Raw genomic sequence first — 25,797 nt, forward strand, 5'->3', positions numbered from 1 at the left:
ATATTCTCACCCATCTTAGGCCTAAATGTGAATAGCCCCCCTTCAAATAGCCTGATATGAATCCAGTTTGCTTCGGTCAAAAGCCCTGTCCTGTTGTCCTATGATACGGTACCGGGGGTTTGAAAAATCTGCATAAGGGTCCAAAGTAGAATCTATTTACAACCTATCAACACTGCAAAGGGAAAAAAAAAGTCTAGCTTCTTCTGGAGCAAACATTCTACTTTTTATTGTTTTGATGATGCGGAGTGTCCTACATCTACCACAAGGCAGAATTTCTGGGTGTTGCCACCAAGATTCAAGCGTTTATTGTCATTTATACAGTGCATGTTAGAAACACATTCCTGTACAATGAGATTCTTGTTGAGCCCTTTTCACCACTTGCATGCTGCAGATCATGCCTAGTTTCTTCTCAATTGCTTTGCGTGATTCAAAACATTCCTTTAAAAGGCACCTCAAATGGGACACAAAACTCTTATTTCGCTCCTTGGCTACTGTAGTCTTTTCAAATGACGACTGTATCTGTGCTATCGAAATTCCTCGTTAGTATAATGGTCAGTATCTCCGCCTGTCACGCGGAAGATCGGGGTTCGATTCCCCGACGGGGAGAGCTAGGACTTTTATCGCATGCCTCCCACCAAGTATATCCCACCAGCCTTCAATACATGCTGTCATCTCATATTCAACTATCTTACACTTGTTTGCTTTTATCAAAGCACTTTGGAAGCATTTCACTTGGCACCAAATGTATTGCCACCACGAGAAGCCTGGCCTGCAGGGACTATCTTCCCCCTAACATCTCCTTCATACCACTCTTCCATGAAGCTCACTTCCAAGTACCTTGTCCAACAACAGAAAACCGGTTGTTTCATTCTTGTCTTGTCCAAAGCCAACAAGGACTTCCCCCTAACCTCTCCTTCATACCACTCTTCCATAAAGCTCACTTCCAAGTACTTTGTCCAACAACAGAAATCCTGTGGTTTCATTCTTGTCTTGTCCAAAGCCAACAATGACTTTGCATACCAGGGATGATCTGTCGAGGTCTTTTGTCACGACCAGTGTTTTGTTTTCAGACGATTTTTCCACAAAAATGACAGAAAAACAGGAGGTTTTACGGTGGTGTTGAGTACATGCCAAAATGTTAATATGTAACAATAACTTGAGTTGTGGACAAAGGATTCTCATGCACCAAGCCCCTTCCCTGCGATTCAGAGCGGTCCTAAGACATCAGAGTAACATGACGGCACAAAGAATGTTGCTGTAAACTAGATGATATAGCGCTAGCCACACATGGAATAAATGTGGTTTGCCTTGCCAGTGAAAACCATTCTCCAGGAGAAGTGTGAAATGTCAGAAGTGGGATTTGAACCCACGCCTCCAGGGGAGACTGCGACCTTAACGCAGCGCCTTAGACCGCTCGGCCATCCTGACCATAAAAGGAATTCTTGCACAATAGTGTCGGCGGGACCAGGGATCATTCGAGTGAATATGTGGATCTGCATGGTGTTCAAGTGTATTGGCTGTTGTTTAAGAGGACTCCTGAGGCAAACAAATAGTAGGCATAGCATTTGGAAGCAAGAACTCTTCAGATGTAAAACGGCTGCAACAATCTTTAAACTGGACGACACAGTGCCAGAATAGCAATACAACATAGCATAGCCAAGCAAGGAGTGAAGTTTGGTTGCCTTGCCATTGAAAATCATTCTCTTGGAGAAGGTTGCTTTGTCAGAAGTGGGATTTGAACCCACGCCTCCAGGGGGGGAGGAGTGTCGGCGGGCCCAGGGATTTTCGAGTGACTATGTGGGTCTACGTGCTGTTCAAGTGTATTGGCTGTTGTTTAAGAGGACTCCTGAGGCAAACAAATAGTAGGCATAGCATTTGGAAGCAAGAACTCTTCAGATGTAAAACGGCTGCAACAATGTTTAAACTGGACGACACAGTGCCAGAATAGCAATACAACATAGCATAGCCAAGCAAGGAGTGAAGTTTGGTTGCCTTGCCATTGAAAACAACTCTCTTGGAGAAGGTTGCTTTGTCAGAAGTGGGATTTGAACCCACGCCTCCAGGGGGGGAGGAGTGTCGGCGGGCCCAGGGATCATTCGAGTGACTATGTGGGTCTACGTGCTGTTCATGTGTCTTGGCTGTTGTTTAAGTTGTTTAATAACCACAATAATGTCACGTGTACATAAAATAAATTGAGAAATTAAAAAGGGGGAAAAAGAGAGCAAAGTGAGGAAAGGTGTGACAGATGAGGTCCCCCAGCAGTCTAAGCCTATAGCAGCTTGGGCAACATGGGATGTTTCAGGATTACCTGAGCCATCCCTAACTATAAGCTTTATCAAAAAGCATTTGGAAGCAAGAACTCTTCAGATGTAAAACGGCCGAAATAATCTTTAAACTAGACGATACAGTGCCAGTTTAGCAATACAACGTAGCATAGCCAAGCAAGGAGGGAACTTGGGTTGCCTTGCCTGTGAAAATCATTCTGTTGGAGAAGTTTGTATTGTCAGAAGTGGAATTTGAACCCCGCCTCCAAGGGAAACTGCAGTCTTAACGCAGCACTTTAAAGGCCAAGCGTCGTTGCCGTGATGGCTCGAGCGAGCGGTGTTGATGACTTCACGCGGTCGTCCCGACCATATATTGTGGCTGGAGTCAATGCGACAGTCGTTGCAGTCTTTTCAGTCACAGAGGTGTCGCTGCTACGGGAAGGTTACCGCTAACAACTCCACAACGAGTAAAATGGAGAAGAAAACAATGCGCCCGTCAAGAGCAGGAAGAGTAGCACTGTCATCAATGATCAGCATTCTCACCTCTGCTTACATAATAGCTGATGAGCCTCCAGAATTTGAAATTTCAAGAGGCATGATGATGCCCATCTCACCTCCAAATTCCTAAGCATTCTCACCCATTACTTACATAATAGCTGATCAGCCTCCAGAAGTTGAAATTTCAAGAGGCATGATGATGCCCATCTCACCTCCAAATTCCTGAGCATTCTCACCCATTACTTACATAATAGCTGAGACTGCAGAAGTTGAAATTTCAATAGGTGTGTTATCACCATTATAGTCTGATGTGGTACTTAGAATACTGTTTTGATATTCTCACCCATCTTAGGCCTAAATGTGAATAGCCCCCCTTCAAATAGCCTGATATGAATCCAGTTTGCTTCGGTCAAAACCCCTGTCCTGTTGTCCTATGATACGGTACCGGGGGTTTGAAAAATCTGCATAAGGGTCCAAAGTAGAATCTATTTACAACTTATCAACACTGCAAAGGGAAAAAAAAAGTCTAGCTTCTTCTGGAGCAAACATTCTACTTTTTATTGTTTTGATGATGCGGAGTGTCCTACATCTACCACAAGGCAGAATTTCTGGGTGTTGCCACCAAGATTCAAGATTCAAGCGTTTATTGTCATTTATACAGTGCATGTTAGAAACACATTCCTGTACAATGAGATTCTTGTTGAGCCCTTTTCACCACTTGCATGCTGCAGATCATGCCTAGTTTCTTCTCAATTGCTTTGCGTGATTCAAAACATTCCTTTAAAAGGCACCTCAAATGGGACACAAAACTCTTATTTCGCTCCTTGGCTACTGTAGTCTTTTCAAATGACGACTGTATCTGTGCTATCGAAATTCCTCGTTAGTATAATGGTCAGTATCTCCGCCTGTCACGCGGAAGATCGGGGTTCGATTCCCCGACGGGGAGAGCTAGGACTTTTATCGCATGCCTCCCACCAAGTATAATCTAATTCACCCACCATCAGCCAAGTTCCCTCTTGCAAACAGTCACCTCCCTTACAAATCACTCAAGACCAGCAGCTCTTACACCAGCCTTCAGTACATGCTGTCATCTCATATTCAACTATCTTACACTTGTTTGCTTTTATCAAAGCACTTTGGAAGGCATTTCACTTGGCACCAAATGTATTGCCACCACGAGAAGCCTGGCCTGCAGGGACTATCTTCCCCCTAACCTCTCCTTCATACCACTCTTCCATAAAGCTCACTTCCAAGTACCTTGTCCAACAACAGAAAACCGGTTTTTTCATTCTTGTCTTGTCCAAAGCCAACAAGGACTTCCCCCTAACCTCTCCTTCATACCACTCTTCCATAAAGCTCACTTCCAAGTACTTTGTCCAACAACAGAAATCCTGTGGTTTCATTCTTGTCTTGTCCAAAGCCAACAATGACTTTGCATACCAGGGACGATCTGTCGAGGTCTTTTGTCACGACCAGTGTTTTGTTTTCAGACGATTTTTCCACAAAAATGACAGAAAAACAGGAGGTTTTACGGTGGTGTTGAGTACATGCCAAAATGTTAATATATAACAATAACTTGAGTTGTGGACAAAGGATTCTCATGCACCAAGCCCCTTCCCTGCGATTCAGAGCGGTCCTAAGACATCAGAGTAACATGACGGCACAAAGAATGTTGCTGTAAACTAGATGATATAGCGCTAGCCACGCATGGAGTAAATGTGGTCTGCCTTGCCAGTGAAAACCATTCTCCAGGAGAAGTGTGAAATGTCAGAAGTGGGATTTGAACCCTCGCCTCCAGGGGAGACTGCGACCTTAACGCAGCGCCTTAGACCGCTCGGCCATCCTGACCATAAAAGGTATTCTTGCACAATAGTGTCGGCGGGCCCAAGGATCATTCGAGTGACTATGTGGGTCTACGTGCTGTTCAAGTGCATTGGCTGTTGTTTAAGAGGACTCCTGAGGCAAACATATAGTAGGCATAGCATTTGGAAGCAAGAACTCTTCAGATGTAAAACGGCTGCAACAATCTTTAAACTGGACGACACAGTGCCAGAATAGCAATACAACATAGCATAGCCAAGCAAGGAGTGAAGTTGGGTTGCCTTGCCAGTGAAAACCATTGTCTTGGAGAAGGTTGCTTTGTCAGAAGTGGGATTTGAACCCACGCCTCCAGGGGGGGGGGGGAGTGTCGGCGGGCCCAGGGATCATTCGAGTGACTATGTGGGTCTACGTGCTGTTCATGTGTCTTGGCTGTTGTTTAAGTTGTTTAATAACCACAATAATGTCACGTGTACATAAAATAAATTGAGAAATTAAAAAGGGGGAAAAAGAGAGCAAAGTGAGGAAAGGTGTGACAGATGAGGTCCCCCAGCAGTCTAAGCCTATAGCAGCTTGGGCAACATGGGATGTTTCAGGATTACCTGAGCCATCCCTAACTATAAGCTTTATCAAAAAGCATTTGGAAGCAAGAACTCTTCAGATGTAAAACGGCCGAAATAATCTTTAAACTAGACGATACAGTGCCAGTTTAGCAATACAACGTAGCATAGCCAAGCAAGGAGGGAACTTGGGTTGCCTTGCCTGTGAAAATCATTCTGTTGGAGAAGTTTGTATTGTCAGAAGTGGAAATTAAACCCCGCCTCCAAGGGAAACTGCGGTCTTAACGCAGCACTTTAAAGGCCAAGCGTCGTTGCCGTGATGGCTCGAGCGAGCGGTGTTGATGACTTCACGCGGTCGTCCCGACCATATATTGTGGCTGGAGTCAATGCGACAGTCGTTGCAGTCTTTTCAGTCACAGAGGTGTCGCTGCTACGGGAAGGTTACCGCTAACAACTCCACAACGAGGAAAATGGAGAAGAAAAGAAGAGCAGGAAGAGTAGCACTGTCATCAATGATCAGCATTCTCACCTCTGCTTACATAATAGCTGATGAGCCTCCACAACGAGGAATTTCAAGAGGCATGATGATGCCCATCTCACCTCCAAATTCCTAAGCATTCTCACCTCTACTTACATAATAGCTGATCAGCCTCCAGAAGTTGAAATTTCAATAGGCATGATGATGCCCATCTCACCTCCAAATTCCTGAGCATTCTCACCTATTACTTACATAATAGCTGAGACTGCAGAAGTTGAAATTTCAATAGGTGTGTTATCACCATTATAGTCTGATGTGGTACTTAGAATACTGTTTTGATATTCTCACCCATCTTAGGCCTAAATGTGAATAGCCCCCCTTCAAATAGCCTGATATGAATCCAGTTTGCTTCGGTCAAAAGCCCTGTCCTGTTGTCCTATGATACGGTACCGGGGGTTTGAAAAATCTGCATAAGGGTCCAAAGTAGAATCTATTTACAACCTATCAACACTGCAAAGGGAAAAAAAAAGTCTAGCTTCTTCTGGAGCAAACATTCTACTTTTTATTGTTTTGATGATGCGGAGTGTCCTACATCTACCACAAGGCAGAATTTCTGGGTGTTGCCACCAAGATTCAAGCGTTTATTGTCATTTATACAGTGCATGTTAGAAACACATTCCTGTACAATGAGATTCTTGTTGAGCCCTTTTCACCACTTGCATGCTGCAGATCATGCCTAGTTTCTTCTCAATTGCTTTGCGTGATTCAAAACATTCCTTTAAAAGGCACCTCAAATGGGACACAAAACTCTTATTTCGCTCCTTGGCTACTGTAGTCTTTTCAAATGACGACTGTATCTGTGCTATCGAAATTCCTCGTTAGTATAATGGTCAGTATCTCCGCCTGTCACGCGGAAGATCGGGGTTCGATTCCCCGACGGGGAGAGCTAGGACTTTTATCGCATGCCTCCCACCAAGTATATCCCACCAGCCTTCAATACATGCTGTCATCTCATATTCAACTATCTTACACTTGTTTGCTTTTATCAAAGCACTTTGGAAGCATTTCACTTGGCACCAAATGTATTGCCACCACGAGAAGCCTGGCCTGCAGGGACTATCTTCCCCCTAACATCTCCTTCATACCACTCTTCCATGAAGCTCACTTCCAAGTACCTTGTCCAACAACAGAAAACCGGTTGTTTCATTCTTGTCTTGTCCAAAGCCAACAAGGACTTCCCCCTAACCTCTCCTTCATACCACTCTTCCATAAAGCTCACTTCCAAGTACTTTGTCCAACAACAGAAATCCTGTGGTTTCATTCTTGTCTTGTCCAAAGCCAACAATGACTTTGCATACCAGGGATGATCTGTCGAGGTCTTTTGTCACGACCAGTGTTTTGTTTTCAGACGATTTTTCCACAAAAATGACAGAAAAACAGGAGGTTTTACGGTGGTGTTGAGTACATGCCAAAATGTTAATATGTAACAATAACTTGAGTTGTGGACAAAGGATTCTCATGCACCAAGCCCCTTCCCTGCGATTCAGAGCGGTCCTAAGACATCAGAGTAACATGACGGCACAAAGAATGTTGCTGTAAACTAGATGATATAGCGCTAGCCACACATGGAATAAATGTGGTTTGCCTTGCCAGTGAAAACCATTCTCCAGGAGAAGTGTGAAATGTCAGAAGTGGGATTTGAACCCACGCCTCCAGGGGAGACTGCGACCTTAACACAGCACCTTAGACCGCTCGGCCATCCTGACCATAAAAGGAATTCTTGCACAATAGTGTCGGCGGGACCAGGGATCATTCGAGTGAATATGTGGATCTGCATGGTGTTCAAGTGTATTGGCTGTTGTTTAAGAGGACTCCTGAGGCAAACAAATAGTAGGCATAGCATTTGGAAGCAAGAACTCTTCAGATGTAAAACGGCTGCAACAATCTTTAAACTGGACGACACAGTGCCAGAATAGCAATACAATATAGCATAGCCAAGCAAGGAGTGAAGTTTGGTTGCCTTGCCATTGAAAATCATTCTCTTGGAGAAGGTTGCTTTGTCAGAAGTGGGATTTGAACCCACGCCTCCAGGGGGGGAGGAGTGTCGGCGGGCCCAGGGATTTTCGAGTGACTATGTGGGTCTACGTGCTGTTCAAGTGTATTGGCTGTTGTTTAAGAGGACTCCTGAGGCAAACAAATAGTAGGCATAGCATTTGGAAGCAAGAACTCTTCAGATGTAAAACGGCTGCAACAATCTTTAAACTGGACGACACAGTGCCAGAATAGCAATACAACATAGCATAGCCAAGCAAGGAGTGAAGTTTGGTTGCCTTGCCATTGAAAATCATTCTCTTGGAGAAGGTTGCTTTGTCAGAAGTGGGATTTGAACCCACGCCTCCAGGGGGGGAGGAGTGTCGGCGGGCCCAGGGATCATTCGAGTGACTATGTGGGTCTACGTGCTGTTCATGTGTCTTGGCTGTTGTTTAAGTTGTTTAATAACCACAATAATGTCACGTGTACATAAAATAATTTGAGAAATTAAAAAGGGGGAAAAAGAGAGCAAAGTGAGGAAAGGTGTGACAGATGAGGTCCCCCAGCAGTCTAAGCCTATAGCAGCTTGGGCAACATGGGATGTTTCAGGATTACCTGAGCCATCCCTAACTATAAGCTTTATCAAAAAGCATTTGTAAGCAAGAACTCTTCAGATGTAAAACGGCCGAAATAATCTTTAAACTAGACGATACAGTGCCAGTTTAGCAATACAAAGTAGCATAGCCAAGCAAGGAGGGAACTTGGGTTGCCTTGCCTGTGAAAATCATTCTGTTGGAGAAGTTTGTATTGTCAGAAGTGGAATTTGAACCCCGCCTCCAAGGGAAACTGCGGTCTTAACGCAGCACTTTAAAGGCCAAGCGTCGTTGCCGTGATGGCTCGAGCGAGCGGTGTTGATGACTTCACGCGGTCTTCCCGACCATATATTGTGGCTGGAGTCAATGCGACAGTCGTTGCAGTCTTTTCAGTCACAGAGGTGTCGCTGCTACGGGAAGGTTACCGCTAACAACTCCACAACGAGTAAAATGGAGAAGAAAACAATGCGCCCATCAAGAGCAGGAAGAGTAGCACTGTCATCAATGATCAGCATTCTCACCTCTGCTTACATAATAGCTGATGAGCCTCCAGAATTTGGAATTTCAAGAGGCATGATGATGCCCATCTCACCTCCAAATTCCTAAGCATTCTCACCTCTACTTACATAATAGCTGATCAGCCTCCAGAAGTTGAAATTTCAATAGGCATGATGATGCCCATCTCACCTCCAAATTCCTGAGCATTCTCACCTATTACTTACATAATAGCTGAGACTGCAGAAGTTGAAATTTCAATAGGTGTGTTATCACCATTATAGTCTGATGTGGTACTTAGAATACTGTTTTGATATTCTCACCCATCTTAGGCCTAAATGTGAATAGCCCCCCTTCAAATAGCCTGATATGAATCCAGTTTGCTTCGGTCAAAAGCCCTGTCCTGTTGTCCTATGATACGGTACCGGGGGTTTGAAAAATCTGCATAAGGGTCCAAAGTAGAATCTATTTACAACCTATCAACACTGCAAAGGGAAAAAAAAAGTCTAGCTTCTTCTGAAGCAAACATTCTACTTTTTATTGTTTTGATGATGCGGAGTGTCCTACATCTACCACAAGGCAGAATTTCTGGGTGTTGCCACCAAGATTCAAGCGTTTATTGTCATTTATACAGTGCATGTTAGAAACACATTCCTGTACAATGAGATTCTTGTTGAGCCCTTTTCACCACTTGCATGCTGCAGATCATGCCTAGTTTCTTCTCAATTGCTTTGCGTGATTCAAAACATTCCTTTAAAAGGCACCTCAAATGGGACACAAAACTCTTATTTCGCTCCTTGGCTACTGTAGTCTTTTCAAATGACGACTGTATCTGTGCTATCGAAATTCCTCGTTAGTATAATGGTCAGTATCTCCGCCTGTCACGCGGAAGATCGGGGTTCGATTCCCAGACGGGGAGAGCTAGGACTTTTATCGCATGCCTCCCACCAAGTATAATCTAATTCACCCACCATCAGCCAAGTTCCCTCTTGCAAACAATCACCTCCCTTACAAATCACTCAAGACCAGCAGCTCTTACACCAGCCTTCAATACATGCTGTCATCTCATATTCAACTATCTTACACTTGTTTGCTTTTATCAAAGCACTTTGGAAGGCATTTCACTTGGCACCAAATGTATTGCCACCACGAGAAGCCTGGCCTGCAGGGACTATCTTCCCCCTAACCTCTCCTTCATACCACTCTTCCATGAAGCTCACTTCCAAGTACCTTGTCCAACAACAGAAAACCGGTTGTTTCATTCTTGTCTTGTCCAAAGCCAACAAGGACTTCCCCCTAACCTCTCCTTCATACCACTCTTCCATAAAGCTCACTTCCAAGTACTTTGTCCAACAACAGAAATCCTGTGGTTTCATTCTTGTCTTGTCCAAAGCCAACAATGACTTTGCATACCAGGGACGATCTGTCGAGGTCTTTTGTCACGACCAGTGTTTTGTTTTCAGACGATTTTTCCACAAAAATGACAGAAAAACAGGAGGTTTTACGGTGGTGTTGAGTACATGCCAAAATGTTAATATATAACAATAACTTGAGTTGTGGACAAAGGATTCTCATGCACCAAGCCCCTTCCCTGCGATTCAGAGCGGTCCTAAGACATCAGAGTAACATGACGGCACAAAGAATGTTGCTGTAAACTAGATGATATAGCGCTAGCCACGCATGGAGTAAATGTGGTCTGCCTTGCCAGTGAAAACCATTCTCCAGGAGAAGTGTGAAATGTCAGAAGTGGGATTTGAACCCTCGCCTCCAGGGGAGACTGCGACCTTAACGCAGCGCCTTAGACCGCTCGGCCATCCTGACCATAAAAGGTATTCTTGCACAATAGTGTCGGCGGGCCCAAGGATCATTCGAGTGACTATGTGGGTCTACGTGCTGTTCAAGTGCATTGGCTGTTGTTTAAGAGGACTCCTGAGGCAAACAAATAGTAGGCATAGCATTTGGAAGCAAGAACTCTTCAGATGTAAAACGGCTGCAACAATCTTTAAACTGGACGACACAGTGCCAGAATAGCAATACAACATAGCATAGCCAAGCAAGGAGTGAAGTTGGGTTGCCTTGCCAGTGAAAACCATTGTCTTGGAGAAGGTTGCTTTGTCAGAAGTGGAAATTAAACCCCGCCTCCAAGGGAAACTGCGGTCTTAACGCAGCACTTTAAAGGCCAAGCGTCGTTGCCGTGATGGCTCGAGCGAGCGGTGTTGATGACTTCACGCGGTCGTCCCGACCATATATTGTGGCTGGAGTCAATGCGACAGTCGTTGCAGTCTTTTCAGTCACAGAGGTGTCGCTGCTACGGGAAGGTTACCGCTAACAACTCCACAACGAGGAAAATGGAGAAGAAAAGAAGAGCAGGAAGAGTAGCACTGTCATCAATGATCAGCATTCTCACCTCTGCTTACATAATAGCTGATGAGCCTCCAGAATTTGGAATTTCAAGAGGCATGATGATGCCCATCTCACCTCCAAATTCCTAAGCATTCTCACCTCTACTTACATAATAGCTGATCAGCCTCCAGAAGTTGAAATTTCAATAGGCATGATGATGCCCATCTCACCTCCAAATTCCTGAGCATTCTCACCTATTACTTACATAATAGCTGAGACTGCAGAAGTTGAAATTTCAATAGGTGTGTTATCACCATTATAGTCTGATGTGGTACTTAGAATACTGTTTTGATATTCTCACCCATCTTAGGCCTAAATGTGAATAGCCCCCCTTCAAATAGCCTGATATGAATCCAGTTTGCTTCGGTCAAAACCCCTGTCCTGTTGTCCTATGATACGGTACCGGGGGTTTGAAAAATCTGCATAAGGGTCCAAAGTAGAATCTATTTACAACCTATCAACACTGCAAAGGGAAAAAAAAACTCTAGCTTCTTCTGGAGCAAACATTCTACTTTTTATTGTTTTGATGATGCGGAGTGTCCTACATCTACCACAAGGCAGAATTTCTGGGTGTTGCCACCAAGATTCAAGCGTTTATTGTCATTTATACAGTGCATGTTAGAAACACATTCCTGTACAATGAGATTCTTGTTGAGCCCTTTTCACCACTTGCATGCTGCAGATCATGCCTAGTTTCTTCTCAATTGCTTTGCGTGATTCAAAACATTCCTTTAAAAGGCACCTCAAATGGGACACAAAACTCTTATTTCGCTCCTTGGCTACTGTAGTCTTTTCAAATGACGACTGTATCTGTGCTATCGAAATTCCTCGTTAGTATAATGGTCAGTATCTCCGCCTGTCACGCGGAAGATCGGGGTTCGATTCCCCGACGGGGAGAGCTAGGACTTTTATCGCATGCCTCCCACCAAGTATATCCCACCAGCCTTCAATACATGCTGTCATCTCATATTCAACTATCTTACACTTGTTTGCTTTTATCAAAGCACTTTGGAAGCATTTCACTTGGCACCAAATGTATTGCCACCACGAGAAGCCTGGCCTGCAGGGACTATCTTCCCCCTAACATCTCCTTCATACCACTCTTCCATGAAGCTCACTTCCAAGTACCTTGTCCAACAACAGAAAACCGGTTGTTTCATTCTTGTCTTGTCCAAAGCCAACAAGGACTTCCCCCTAACCTCTCCTTCATACCACTCTTCCATAAAGCTCACTTCCAAGTACTTTGTCCAACAACAGAAATCCTGTGGTTTCATTCTTGTCTTGTCCAAAGCCAACAATGACTTTGCATACCAGGGATGATCTGTCGAGGTCTTTTGTCACGACCAGTGTTTTGTTTTCAGACGATTTTTCCACAAAAATGACAGAAAAACAGGAGGTTTTACGGTGGTGTTGAGTACATGCCAAAATGTTAATATGTAACAATAACTTGAGTTGTGGACAAAGGATTCTCATGCACCAAGCCCCTTCCCTGCGATTCAGAGCGGTCCTAAGACATCAGAGTAACATGACGGCACAAAGAATGTTGCTGTAAACTAGATGATATAGCGCTAGCCACACATGGAATAAATGTGGTTTGCCTTGCCAGTGAAAACCATTCTCCAGGAGAAGTGTGAAATGTCAGAAGTGGGATTTGAACCCACGCCTCCAGGGGAGACTGCGACCTTAACACAGCACCTTAGACCGCTCGGCCATCCTGACCATAAAAGGAATTCTTGCACAATAGTGTCGGCGGGACCAGGGATCATTCGAGTGAATATGTGGATCTGCATGGTGTTCAAGTGTATTGGCTGTTGTTTAAGAGGACTCCTGAGGCAAACAAATAGTAGGCATAGCATTTGGAAGCAAGAACTCTTCAGATGTAAAACGGCTGCAACAATCTTTAAACTGGACGACACAGTGCCAGAATAGCAATACAACATAGCATAGCCAAGCAAGGAGTGAAGTTTGGTTGCCTTGCCATTGAAAATCATTCTCTTGGAGAAGGTTGCTTTGTCAGAAGTGGGATTTGAACCCACGCCTCCAGGGGGGGAGGAGTGTCGGCGGGCCCAGGGATTTTCGAGTGACTATGTGGGTCTACGTGCTGTTCAAGTGTATTGGCTGTTGTTTAAGAGGACTCCTGAGGCAAACAAATAGTAGGCATAGCATTTGGAAGCAAGAACTCTTCAGATGTAAAACGGCTGCAACAATCTTTAAACTGGACGACACAGTGCCAGAATAGCAATACAACATAGCATAGCCAAGCAAGGAGTGAAGTTTGGTTGCCTTGCCATTGAAAATCATTCTCTTGGAGAAGGTTGCTTTGTCAGAAGTGGGATTTGAACCCACGCCTCCAGGGGGGGAGGAGTGTCGGCGGGCCCAGGGATCATTCGAGTGACTATGTGGGTCTACGTGCTGTTCATGTGTCTTGGCTGTTGTTTAAGTTGTTTAATAACCACAATAATGTCACGTGTACATAAAATAATTTGAGAAATTAAAAAGGGGGAAAAAGAGAGCAAAGTGAGGAAAGGTGTGACAGATGAGGTCCCCCAGCAGTCTAAGCCTATAGCAGCTTGGGCAACATGGGATGTTTCAGGATTACCTGAGCCATCCCTAACTATAAGCTTTATCAAAAAGCATTTGTAAGCAAGAACTCTTCAGATGTAAAACGGCCGAAATAATCTTTAAACTAGACGATACAGTGCCAGTTTAGCAATACAAAGTAGCATAGCCAAGCAAGGAGGGAACTTGGGTTGCCTTGCCTGTGAAAATCATTCTGTTGGAGAAGTTTGTATTGTCAGAAGTGGAATTTGAACCCCGCCTCCAAGGGAAACTGCGGTCTTAACGCAGCACTTTAAAGGCCAAGCGTCGTTGCCGTGATGGCTCGAGCGAGCGGTGTTGATGACTTCACGCGGTCTTCCCGACCATATATTGTGGCTGGAGTCAATGCGACAGTCGTTGCAGTCTTTTCAGTCACAGAGGTGTCGCTGCTACGGGAAGGTTACCGCTAACAACTCCACAACGAGTAAAATGGAGAAGAAAACAATGCGCCCATCAAGAGCAGGAAGAGTAGCACTGTCATCAATGATCAGCATTCTCACCTCTGCTTACATAATAGCTGATGAGCCTCCAGAATTTGGAATTTCAAGAGGCATGATGATGCCCATCTCACCTCCAAATTCCTAAGCATTCTCACCTCTACTTACATAATAGCTGATCAGCCTCCAGAAGTTGAAATTTCAATAGGCATGATGATGCCCATCTCACCTCCAAATTCCTGAGCATTCTCACCTATTACTTACATAATAGCTGAGACTGCAGAAGTTGAAATTTCAATAGGTGTGTTATCACCATTATAGTCTGATGTGGTACTTAGAATACTGTTTTGATATTCTCACCCATCTTAGGCCTAAATGTGAATAGCCCCCCTTCAAATAGCCTGATATGAATCCAGTTTGCTTCGGTCAAAAGCCCTGTCCTGTTGTCCTATGATACGGTACCGGGGGTTTGAAAAATCTGCATAAGGGTCCAAAGTAGAATCTATTTACAACCTATCAACACTGCAAAGGGAAAAAAAAAGTCTAGCTTCTTCTGAAGCAAACATTCTACTTTTTATTGTTTTGATGATGCGGAGTGTCCTACATCTACCACAAGGCAGAATTTCTGGGTGTTGCCACCAAGATTCAAGCGTTTATTGTCATTTATACAGTGCATGTTAGAAACACATTCCTGTACAATGAGATTCTTGTTGAGCCCTTTTCACCACTTGCATGCTGCAGATCATGCCTAGTTTCTTCTCAATTGCTTTGCGTGATTCAAAACATTCCTTTAAAAGGCACCTCAAATGGGACACAAAACTCTTATTTCGCTCCTTGGCTACTGTAGTCTTTTCAAATGACGACTGTATCTGTGCTATCGAAATTCCTCGTTAGTATAATGGTCAGTATCTCCGCCTGTCACGCGGAAGATCGGGGTTCGATTCCCAGACGGGGAGAGCTAGGACTTTTATCGCATGCCTCCCACCAAGTATAATCTAATTCACCCACCATCAGCCAAGTTCCCTCTTGCAAACAATCACCTCCCTTACAAATCACTCAAGACCAGCAGCTCTTACACCAGCCTTCAATACATGCTGTCATCTCATATTCAACTATCTTACACTTGTTTGCTTTTATCAAAGCACTTTGGAAGGCATTTCACTTGGCACCAAATGTATTGCCACCACGAGAAGCCTGGCCTGCAGGGACTATCTTCCCCCTAACCTCTCCTTCATACCACTCTTCCATGAAGCTCACTTCCAAGTACCTTGTCCAACAACAGAAAACCGGTTGTTTCATTCTTGTCTTGTCCAAAGCCAACAAGGACTTCCCCCTAACCTCTCCTTCATACCACTCTTCCATAAAGCTCACTTCCAAGTACTTTGTCCAACAACAGAAATCCTGTGGTTTCATTCTTGTCTTGTCCAAAGCCAACAATGACTTTGCATACCAGGGACGATCTGTCGAGGTCTTTTGTCACGACCAGTGTTTTGTTTTCAGACGATTTTTCCACAAAAATGACAGAAAAACAGGAGGTTTTACGGTGGTGTTGAGTACATGCCAAAATGTTAATATATAACAATAACTTGAGTTGTGGACAAAGGATTCTCATGCACCAAGCCCCTTCCCTGCGATTCAGAGCGGTCCTAAGACATCAGAGTAACATGACGGCACAAAGAATGTTGCTGTAAACTAGATGATATAGCGCTAGCCACGCATGGAGTAAATGTGGTCTGCCTTGCCAGTGAAAACCATTCTCCAGGAGAAGTGTGAAATGTCAGAAGTGGGATTTGAACCCTCGCCTCCAGGGGAGACTGCGACCTTAACGCAGCGCCTTAGACCGCTCGGCCATCCTGACCATAAAAGGTATTCTTGCACAATAGTGTCGGCGGGCCCAAGGATCATTCGAGTGACTATGTGGGTCTACGTGCTGTTCAAGTGCATTGGCTGTTGTTTAAGAGGACTCCTGAGGCAAACAAATAGTAGGCATAGCATTTGGAAGCAAGAACTCTTCAGATGTAAAACGGCTGCAACAATCTTTAAACTGGACGACACAGTGCCAGAATAGCAATACAACATAGCATAGCCAAGCAAGGAGTGAAGTTGGGTTGCCTTGCCAGTGAAAACCATTGTCTTGGAGAAGGTTGCTTTGTCAGAAGTGGAAATTAAACCCCGCCTCCAAGGGAAACTGCGGTCTTAACGCAGCACTTTAAAGGCCAAGCGTCGTTGCCGTGATGGCTCGAGCGAGCGGTGTTGATGACTTCACGCGGTCGTCCCGACCATATATTGTGGCTGGAGTCAATGCGACAGTCGTTGCAGTCTTTTCAGTCACAGAGGTGTCGCTGCTACGGGAAGGTTACCGCTAACAACTCCACAACGAGGAAAATGGAGAAGAAAAGAAGAGCAGGAAGAGTAGCACTGTCATCAATGATCAGCATTCTCACCTCTGCTTACATAATAGCTGATGAGCCTCCAGAATTTGGAATTTCAAGAGGCATGATGATGCCCATCTCACCTCCAAATTCCTAAGCATTCTCACCTCTACTTACATAATAGCTGATCAGCCTCCAGAAGTTGAAATTTCAATAGGCATGATGATGCCCATCTCACCTCCAAATTCCTGAGCATTCTCACCTATTACTTACATAATAGCTGAGACTGCAGAAGTTGAAATTTCAATAGGTGTGTTATCACCATTATAGTCTGATGTGGTACTTAGAATACTGTTTTGATATTCTCACCCATCTTAGGCCTAAATGTGAATAGCCCCCCTTCAAATAGCCTGATATGAATCCAGTTTGCTTCGGTCAAAACCCCTGTCCTGTTGTCCTATGATACGGTACCGGGGGTTTGAAAAATCTGCATAAGGGTCCAAAGTAGAATCTATTTACAACCTATCAACACTGCAAAGGGAAAAAAAAAGTCGAGCTTCTTCTGGAGCAAACATTCTACTTTTTATTGTTTTGATGATGCGGAGTGTCCTACATCTACCACAAGGCAGAATTTCTGGGTGTTGCCACCAAGATTCAAGATTCAAGCGTTTATTGTCATATATACAGTGCATGTTAGAAACACATTCCTGTACAATGAGATTCTTGTTGAGCCCTTTTCACCACTTGCATGCTGCAGATCATGCCTAGTTTCTTCTCAATTGCTTTGCGTGATTCAAAACATTCCTTTAAAAGGCACCTCAAATGGGACACAAAACTCTTATTTCGCTCCTTGGCTACTGTAGTCTTTTCAAATGACGACTGTATCTGTGCTATCGAAATTCCTCGTTAGTATAATGGTCAGTATCTCCGCCTGTCACGCGGAAGATCGGGGTTCGATTCCCCGACGGGGAGAGCTAGGACTTTTATCGCATGCCTCCCACCAAGTATATCCCACCAGCCTTCAATACATGCTGTCATCTCATATTCAACTATCTTACACTTGTTTGCTTATTATCAAAGCACTTTGGAAGCATTTCACTTGGCACCAAATGTATTGCCACCACGAGAAGCCTGGCCTGCAGGGACTATCTTCCCCCTAACATCTCCTTCATACCACTCTTCCATGAAGCTCACTTCCAAGTACCTTGTCCAACAACAGAAAACCGGTTGTTTCATTCTTGTCTTGTCCAAAGCCAACAATGACTTTGCATACCAGGGATGATCTGTCGAGGTCTTTTGTCACGACCAGTGTTTTGTTTTCAGACGATTTTTCCACAAAAATGACAGAAAAACAGGAGGTTTTACGGTGGTGTTGAGTACATGCCAAAATGTTAATATGTAACAATAACTTGAGTTGTGGACAAAGGATTCTCATGCACCAAGCCCCTTCCCTGCGATTCAGAGCGGTCCTAAGACATCAGAGTAACATGACGGCACAAAGAATGTTGCTGTAAACTAGATGATATAGCGCTAGCCACACATGGAATAAATGTGGTTTGCCTTGCCAGTGAAAACCATTCTCCAGGAGAAGTGTGAAATGTCAGAAGTGGGATTTGAACCCACGCCTCCAGGGGAGACTGCGACCTTAACGCAGCGCCTTAGACCGCTCGGCCATCCTGACCATAAAAGGAATTCTTGCACAATAGTGTCGGCGGGACCAGGGATCATTCGAGTGAATATGTGGATCTGCATGGTGTTCAAGTGTATTGGCTGTTGTTTAAGAGGACTCCTGAGGCAAACAAATAGTAGGCATAGCATTTGGAAGCAAGAACTCTTCAGATGTAAAACGGCTGCAACAATCTTTAAACTGGACGACACAGTGCCAGAATAGCAATACAACATAGCATAGCCAAGCAAGGAGTGAAGTTTGGTTGCCTTGCCATTGAAAATCATTCTCTTGGAGAAGGTTGCTTTGTCAGAAGTGGGATTTGAACCCACGCCTCCAGGGGGGGAGGAGTGTCGGCGGGCCCAGGGATTTTCGAGTGACTATGTGGGTCTACGTGCTGTTCAAGTGTATTGGCTGTTGTTTAAGAGGACTCCTGAGGCAAACAAATAGTAGGCATAGCATTTGGAAGCAAGAACTCTTCAGATGTAAAACGGCTGCAACAATGTTTAAACTGGACGACACAGTGCCAGAATAGCAATACAACATAGCATAGCCAAGCAAGGAGTGAAGTTTGGTTGCCTTGCCATTGAAAACAACTCTCTTGGAGAAGGTTGCTTTGTCAGAAGTGGGATTTGAACCCACGCCTCCAGGGGGGGAGGAGTGTCGGCGGGCCCAGGGATCATTCGAGTGACTATGTGGGTCTACGTGCTGTTCATGTGTCTTGGCTGTTGTTTAAGTTGTTTAATAACCACAATAATGTCACGTGTACATAAAATAAATTGAGAAATTAAAAAGGGGGAAAAAGAGAGCAAAGTGAGGAAAGGTGTGACAGATGAGGTCCCCCAGCAGTCTAAGCCTATAGCAGCTTGGGCAACATGGGATGTTTCAGGATTACCTGAGCCATCCCTAACTATAAGCTTTATCAAAAAGCATTTGGAAGCAAGAACTCTTCAGATGTAAAACGGCCGAAATAATCTTTAAACTAGACGATACAGTGCCAGTTTAGCAATACAACGTAGCATAGCCAAGCAAGGAGGGAACTTGGGTTGCCTTGCCTGTGAAAATCATTCTGTTGGAGAAGTTTGTATTGTCAGAAGTGGAATTTGAACCCCGCCTCCAAGGGAAACTGCAGTCTTAACGCAGCACTTTAAAGGCCAAGCGTCGTTGCCGTGATGGCTCGAGCGAGCGGTGTTGATGACTTCACGCGGTCGTCCCGACCATATATTGTGGCTGGAGTCAATGCGACAGTCGTTGCAGTCTTTTCAGTCACAGAGGTGTCGCTGCTACGGGAAGGTTACCGCTAACAACTCCACAACGAGTAAAATGGAGAAGAAAACAATGCGCCCGTCAAGAGCAGGAAGAGTAGCACTGTCATCAATGATCAGCATTCTCACCTCTGCTTACATAATAGCTGATGAGCCTCCAGAATTTGAAATTTCAAGAGGCATGATGATGCCCATCTCACCTCCAAATTCCTAAGCATTCTCACCCATTACTTACATAATAGCTGATCAGCCTCCAGAAGTTGAAATTTCAAGAGGCATGATGATGCCCATCTCACCTCCAAATTCCTGAGCATTCTCACCCATTACTTACATAATAGCTGAGACTGCAGAAGTTGAAATTTCAATAGGTGTGTTATCACCATTATAGTCTGATGTGGTACTTAGAATACTGTTTTGATATTCTCACCCATCTTAGGCCTAAATGTGAATAGCCCCCCTTCAAATAGCCTGATATGAATCCAGTTTGCTTCGGTCAAAACCCCTGTCCTGTTGTCCTATGATACGGTACCGGGGGTTTGAAAAATCTGCATAAGGGTCCAAAGTAGAATCTATTTACAACTTATCAACACTGCAAAGGGAAAAAAAAAGTCTAGCTTCTTCTGGAGCAAACATTCTACTTTTTATTGTTTTGATGATGCGGAGTGTCCTACATCTACCACAAGGCAGAATTTCTGGGTGTTGCCACCAAGATTCAAGATTCAAGCGTTTATTGTCATTTATACAGTGCATGTTAGAAACACATTCCTGTACAATGAGATTCTTGTTGAGCCCTTTTCACCACTTGCATGCTGCAGATCATGCCTAGTTTCTTCTCAATTGCTTTGCGTGATTCAAAACATTCCTTTAAAAGGCACCTCAAATGGGACACAAAACTCTTATTTCGCTCCTTGGCTACTGTAGTCTTTTCAAATGACGACTGTATCTGTGCTATCGAAATTCCTCGTTAGTATAATGGTCAGTATCTCCGCCTGTCACGCGGAAGATCGGGGTTCGATTCCCCGACGGGGAGAGCTAGGACTTTTATCGCATGCCTCCCACCAAGTATAATCTAATTCACCCACCATCAGCCAAGTTCCCTCTTGCAAACAGTCACCTCCCTTACAAATCACTCAAGACCAGCAGCTCTTACACCAGCCTTCAGTACATGCTGTCATCTCATATTCAACTATCTTACACTTGTTTGCTTTTATCAAAGCACTTTGGAAGGCATTTCACTTGGCACCAAATGTATTGCCACCACGAGAAGCCTGGCCTGCAGGGACTATCTTCCCCCTAACCTCTCCTTCATACCACTCTTCCATAAAGCTCACTTCCAAGTACCTTGTCCAACAACAGAAAACCGGTTTTTTCATTCTTGTCTTGTCCAAAGCCAACAAGGACTTCCCCCTAACCTCTCCTTCATACCACTCTTCCATAAAGCTCACTTCCAAGTACTTTGTCCAACAACAGAAATCCTGTGGTTTCATTCTTGTCTTGTCCAAAGCCAACAATGACTTTGCATACCAGGGACGATCTGTCGAGGTCTTTTGTCACGACCAGTGTTTTGTTTTCAGACGATTTTTCCACAAAAATGACAGAAAAACAGGAGGTTTTACGGTGGTGTTGAGTACATGCCAAAATGTTAATATATAACAATAACTTGAGTTGTGGACAAAGGATTCTCATGCACCAAGCCCCTTCCCTGCGATTCAGAGCGGTCCTAAGACATCAGAGTAACATGACGGCACAAAGAATGTTGCTGTAAACTAGATGATATAGCGCTAGCCACGCATGGAGTAAATGTGGTCTGCCTTGCCAGTGAAAACCATTCTCCAGGAGAAGTGTGAAATGTCAGAAGTGGGATTTGAACCCTCGCCTCCAGGGGAGACTGCGACCTTAACGCAGCGCCTTAGACCGCTCGGCCATCCTGACCATAAAAGGTATTCTTGCACAATAGTGTCGGCGGGCCCAAGGATCATTCGAGTGACTATGTGGGTCTACGTGCTGTTCAAGTGCATTGGCTGTTGTTTAAGAGGACTCCTGAGGCAAACAAATAGTAGGCATAGCATTTGGAAGCAAGAACTCTTCAGATGTAAAACGGCTGCAACAATCTTTAAACTGGACGACACAGTGCCAGAATAGCAATACAACATAGCATAGCCAAGCAAGGAGTGAAGTTGGGTTGCCTTGCCAGTGAAAACCATTGTCTTGGAGAAGGTTGCTTTGTCAGAAGTGGGATTTGAACCCACGCCTCCAGGGGGGGGGGGAGTGTCGGCGGGCCCAGGGATCATTCGAGTGACTATGTGGGTCTACGTGCTGTTCATGTGTCTTGGCTGTTGTTTAAGTTGTTTAATAACCACAATAATGTCACGTGTACATAAAATAAATTGAGAAATTAAAAAGGGGGAAAAAGAGAGCAAAGTGAGGAAAGGTGTGACAGATGAGGTCCCCCAGCAGTCTAAGCCTATAGCAGCTTGGGCAACATGGGATGTTTCAGGATTACCTGAGCCATCCCTAACTATAAGCTTTATCAAAAAGCATTTGGAAGCAAGAACTCTTCAGATGTAAAACGGCCGAAATAATCTTTAAACTAGACGATACAGTGCCAGTTTAGCAATACAACGTAGCATAGCCAAGCAAGGAGGGAACTTGGGTTGCCTTGCCTGTGAAAATCATTCTGTTGGAGAAGTTTGTATTGTCAGAAGTGGAAATTAAACCCCGCCTCCAAGGGAAACTGCGGTCTTAACGCAGCACTTTAAAGGCCAAGCGTCGTTGCCGTGATGGCTCGAGCGAGCGGTGTTGATGACTTCACGCGGTCGTCCCGACCATATATTGTGGCTGGAGTCAATGCGACAGTCGTTGCAGTCTTTTCAGTCACAGAGGTGTCGCTGCTACGGGAAGGTTACCGCTAACAACTCCACAACGAGGAAAATGGAGAAGAAAAGAAGAGCAGGAAGAGTAGCACTGTCATCAATGATCAGCATTCTCACCTCTGCTTACATAATAGCTGATGAGCCTCCACAACGAGGAATTTCAAGAGGCATGATGATGCCCATCTCACCTCCAAATTCCTAAGCATTCTCACCTCTACTTACATAATAGCTGATCAGCCTCCAGAAGTTGAAATTTCAATAGGCATGATGATGCCCATCTCACCTCCAAATTCCTGAGCATTCTCACCTATTACTTACATAATAGCTGAGACTGCAGAAGTTGAAATTTCAATAGGTGTGTTATCACCATTATAGTCTGATGTGGTACTTAGAATACTGTTTTGATATTCTCACCCATCTTAGGCCTAAATGTGAATAGCCCCCCTTCAAATAGCCTGATATGAATCCAGTTTGCTTCGGTCAAAAGCCCTGTCCTGTTGTCCTATGATACGGTACCGGGGGTTTGAAAAATCTGCATAAGGGTCCAAAGTAGAATCTATTTACAACCTATCAACACTGCAAAGGGAAAAAAAAAGTCTAGCTTCTTCTGGAGCAAACATTCTACTTTTTATTGTTTTGATGATGCGGAGTGTCCTACATCTACCACAAGGCAGAATTTCTGGGTGTTGCCACCAAGATTCAAGCGTTTATTGTCATTTATACAGTGCATGTTAGAAACACATTCCTGTACAATGAGATTCTTGTTGAGCCCTTTTCACCACTTGCATGCTGCAGATCATGCCTAGTTTCTTCTCAATTGCTTTGCGTGATTCAAAACATTCCTTTAAAAGGCACCTCAAATGGGACACAAAACTCTTATTTCGCTCCTTGGCTACTGTAGTCTTTTCAAATGACGACTGTATCTGTGCTATCGAAATTCCTCGTTAGTATAATGGTCAGTATCTCCGCCTGTCACGCGGAAGATCGGGGTTCGATTCCCCGACGGGGAGAGCTAGGACTTTTATCGCATGCCTCCCACCAAGTATATCCCACCAGCCTTCAATACATGCTGTCATCTCATATTCAACTATCTTACACTTGTTTGCTTTTATCAAAGCACTTTGGAAGCATTTCACTTGGCACCAAATGTATTGCCACCACGAGAAGCCTGGCCTGCAGGGACTATCTTCCCCCTAACATCTCCTTCATACCACTCTTCCATGAAGCTCACTTCCAAGTACCTTGTCCAACAACAGAAAACCGGTTGTTTCATTCTTGTCTTGTCCAAAGCCAACAAGGACTTCCCCCTAACCTCTCCTTCATACCACTCTTCCATAAAGCTCACTTCCAAGTACTTTGTCCAACAACAGAAATCCTGTGGTTTCATTCTTGTCTTGTCCAAAGCCAACAATGACTTTGCATACCAGGGATGATCTGTCGAGGTCTTTTGTCACGACCAGTGTTTTGTTTTCAGACGATTTTTCCACAAAAATGACAGAAAAACAGGAGGTTTTACGGTGGTGTTGAGTACATGCCAAAATGTTAATATGTAACAATAACTTGAGTTGTGGACAAAGGATTCTCATGCACCAAGCCCCTTCCCTGCGATTCAGAGCGGTCCTAAGACATCAGAGTAACATGACGGCACAAAGAATGTTGCTGTAAACTAGATGATATAGCGCTAGCCACACATGGAATAAATGTGGTTTGCCTTGCCAGTGAAAACCATTCTCCAGGAGAAGTGTGAAATGTCAGAAGTGGGATTTGAACCCACGCCTCCAGGGGAGACTGCGACCTTAACACAGCACCTTAGACCGCTCGGCCATCCTGACCATAAAAGGAATTCTTGCACAATAGTGTCGGCGGGACCAGGGATCATTCGAGTGAATATGTGGATCTGCATGGTGTTCAAGTGTATTGGCTGTTGTTTAAGAGGACTCCTGAGGCAAACAAATAGTAGGCATAGCATTTGGAAGCAAGAACTCTTCAGATGTAAAACGGCTGCAACAATCTTTAAACTGGACGACACAGTGCCAGAATAGCAATACAACATAGCATAGCCAAGCAAGGAGTGAAGTTTGGTTGCCTTGCCATTGAAAATCATTCTCTTGGAGAAGGTTGCTTTGTCAGAAGTGGGATTTGAACCCACGCCTCCAGGGGGGGAGGAGTGTCGGCGGGCCCAGGGATTTTCGAGTGACTATGTGGGTCTACGTGCTGTTCAAGTGTATTGGCTGTTGTTTAAGAGGACTCCTGAGGCAAACAAATAGTAGGCATAGCATTTGGAAGCAAGAACTCTTCAGATGTAAAACGGCTGCAACAATCTTTAAACTGGACGACACAGTGCCAGAATAGCAATACAACATAGCATAGCCAAGCAAGGAGTGAAGTTTGGTTGCCTTGCCATTGAAAATCATTCTCTTGGAGAAGGTTGCTTTGTCAGAAGTGGGATTTGAACCCACGCCTCCAGGGGGGGAGGAGTGTCGGCGGGCCCAGGGATCATTCGAGTGACTATGTGGGTCTACGTGCTGTTCATGTGTCTTGGCTGTTGTTTAAGTTGTTTAATAACCACAATAATGTCACGTGTACATAAAATAATTTGAGAAATTAAAAAGGGGGAAAAAGAGAGCAAAGTGAGGAAAGGTGTGACAGATGAGGTCCCCCAGCAGTCTAAGCCTATAGCAGCTTGGGCAACATGGGATGTTTCAGGATTACCTGAGCCATCCCTAACTATAAGCTTTATCAAAAAGCATTTGTAAGCAAGAACTCTTCAGATGTAAAACGGCCGAAATAATCTTTAAACTAGACGATACAGTGCCAGTTTAGCAATACAACGTAGCATAGCCAAGCAAGGAGGGAACTTGGGTTGCCTTGCCTGTGAAAATCATTCTGTTGGAGAAGTTTGTATTGTCAGAAGTGGAAATTAAACCCCGCCTCCAAGGGAAACTGCGGTCTTAACGCAGCACTTTAAAGGCCAAGCGTCGTTGCCGTGATGGCTCGAGCGAGCGGTGTTGATGACTTCACGCGGTCGTCCCGACCATATATTGTGGCTGGAGTCAATGCGACAGTCGTTGCAGTCTTTTCAGTCACAGAGGTGTCGCTGCTACGGGAAGGTTACCGCTAACAACTCCACAACGAGGAAAATGGAGAAGAAAAGAAGAGCAGGAAGAGTAGCACTGTCATCAATGATCAGCATTCTCACCTCTGCTTACATAATAGCTGATGAGCCTCCACAACGAGGAATTTCAAGAGGCATGATGATGCCCATCTCACCTCCAAATTCCTAAGCATTCTCACCTCTACTTACATAATAGCTGATCAGCCTCCAGAAGTTGAAATTTCAATAGGCATGATGATGCCCATCTCACCTCCAAATTCCTGAGCATTCTCACCTATTACTTACATAATAGCTGAGACTGCAGAAGTTGAAATTTCAATAGGTGTGTTAT

At 44.5% G+C, this 25,797-nt stretch overlaps 9 non-coding genes across 9 annotated transcripts; all 9 read right to left on the reverse strand.

Annotated features, from left to right (window-relative positions):
- Positions 1–1,345: 1,345 nt before the first annotated feature.
- trnal-aag (transfer RNA leucine (anticodon AAG)) lies at positions 1,346–1,428 on the reverse strand. The gene has a single exon. It is a non-coding gene; the product is annotated as a tRNA-Leu (tRNA).
- Positions 1,429–4,527: 3,099 nt separating this feature from the next.
- On the reverse strand, positions 4,528–4,610 carry trnal-aag (transfer RNA leucine (anticodon AAG)). Its single transcript has one exon. It is a non-coding gene; the product is annotated as a tRNA-Leu (tRNA).
- Positions 4,611–7,301: 2,691 nt separating this feature from the next.
- trnal-aag (transfer RNA leucine (anticodon AAG)) lies at positions 7,302–7,384 on the reverse strand. The gene has a single exon. It is a non-coding gene; the product is annotated as a tRNA-Leu (tRNA).
- Positions 7,385–10,475: 3,091 nt separating this feature from the next.
- Positions 10,476–10,558, reverse strand: trnal-aag (transfer RNA leucine (anticodon AAG)). Its single transcript has one exon. It is a non-coding gene; the product is annotated as a tRNA-Leu (tRNA).
- Positions 10,559–12,776: 2,218 nt separating this feature from the next.
- On the reverse strand, positions 12,777–12,859 carry trnal-aag (transfer RNA leucine (anticodon AAG)). Its single transcript has one exon. It is a non-coding gene; the product is annotated as a tRNA-Leu (tRNA).
- A 3,091-nt stretch (positions 12,860–15,950) lies between these two features.
- Positions 15,951–16,033, reverse strand: trnal-aag (transfer RNA leucine (anticodon AAG)). Its single transcript has one exon. It is a non-coding gene; the product is annotated as a tRNA-Leu (tRNA).
- A 2,112-nt stretch (positions 16,034–18,145) lies between these two features.
- Positions 18,146–18,228, reverse strand: trnal-aag (transfer RNA leucine (anticodon AAG)). Its single transcript has one exon. It is a non-coding gene; the product is annotated as a tRNA-Leu (tRNA).
- Positions 18,229–21,327: 3,099 nt separating this feature from the next.
- trnal-aag (transfer RNA leucine (anticodon AAG)) lies at positions 21,328–21,410 on the reverse strand. Its single transcript has one exon. It is a non-coding gene; the product is annotated as a tRNA-Leu (tRNA).
- Positions 21,411–24,100: 2,690 nt separating this feature from the next.
- On the reverse strand, positions 24,101–24,183 carry trnal-aag (transfer RNA leucine (anticodon AAG)). Its single transcript has one exon. It is a non-coding gene; the product is annotated as a tRNA-Leu (tRNA).
- Between the last annotated feature and the right edge of the window lie 1,614 nt (positions 24,184–25,797).

Source organism: Leuresthes tenuis, unplaced genomic scaffold (assembly GCF_036924035.1).
Source record: "Leuresthes tenuis unplaced genomic scaffold, fLeuTen1.0.hap1 SCAF_12, whole genome shotgun sequence".
Taxonomy (NCBI): Eukaryota; Metazoa; Chordata; class Actinopteri; order Atheriniformes; family Atherinopsidae; genus Leuresthes; species Leuresthes tenuis.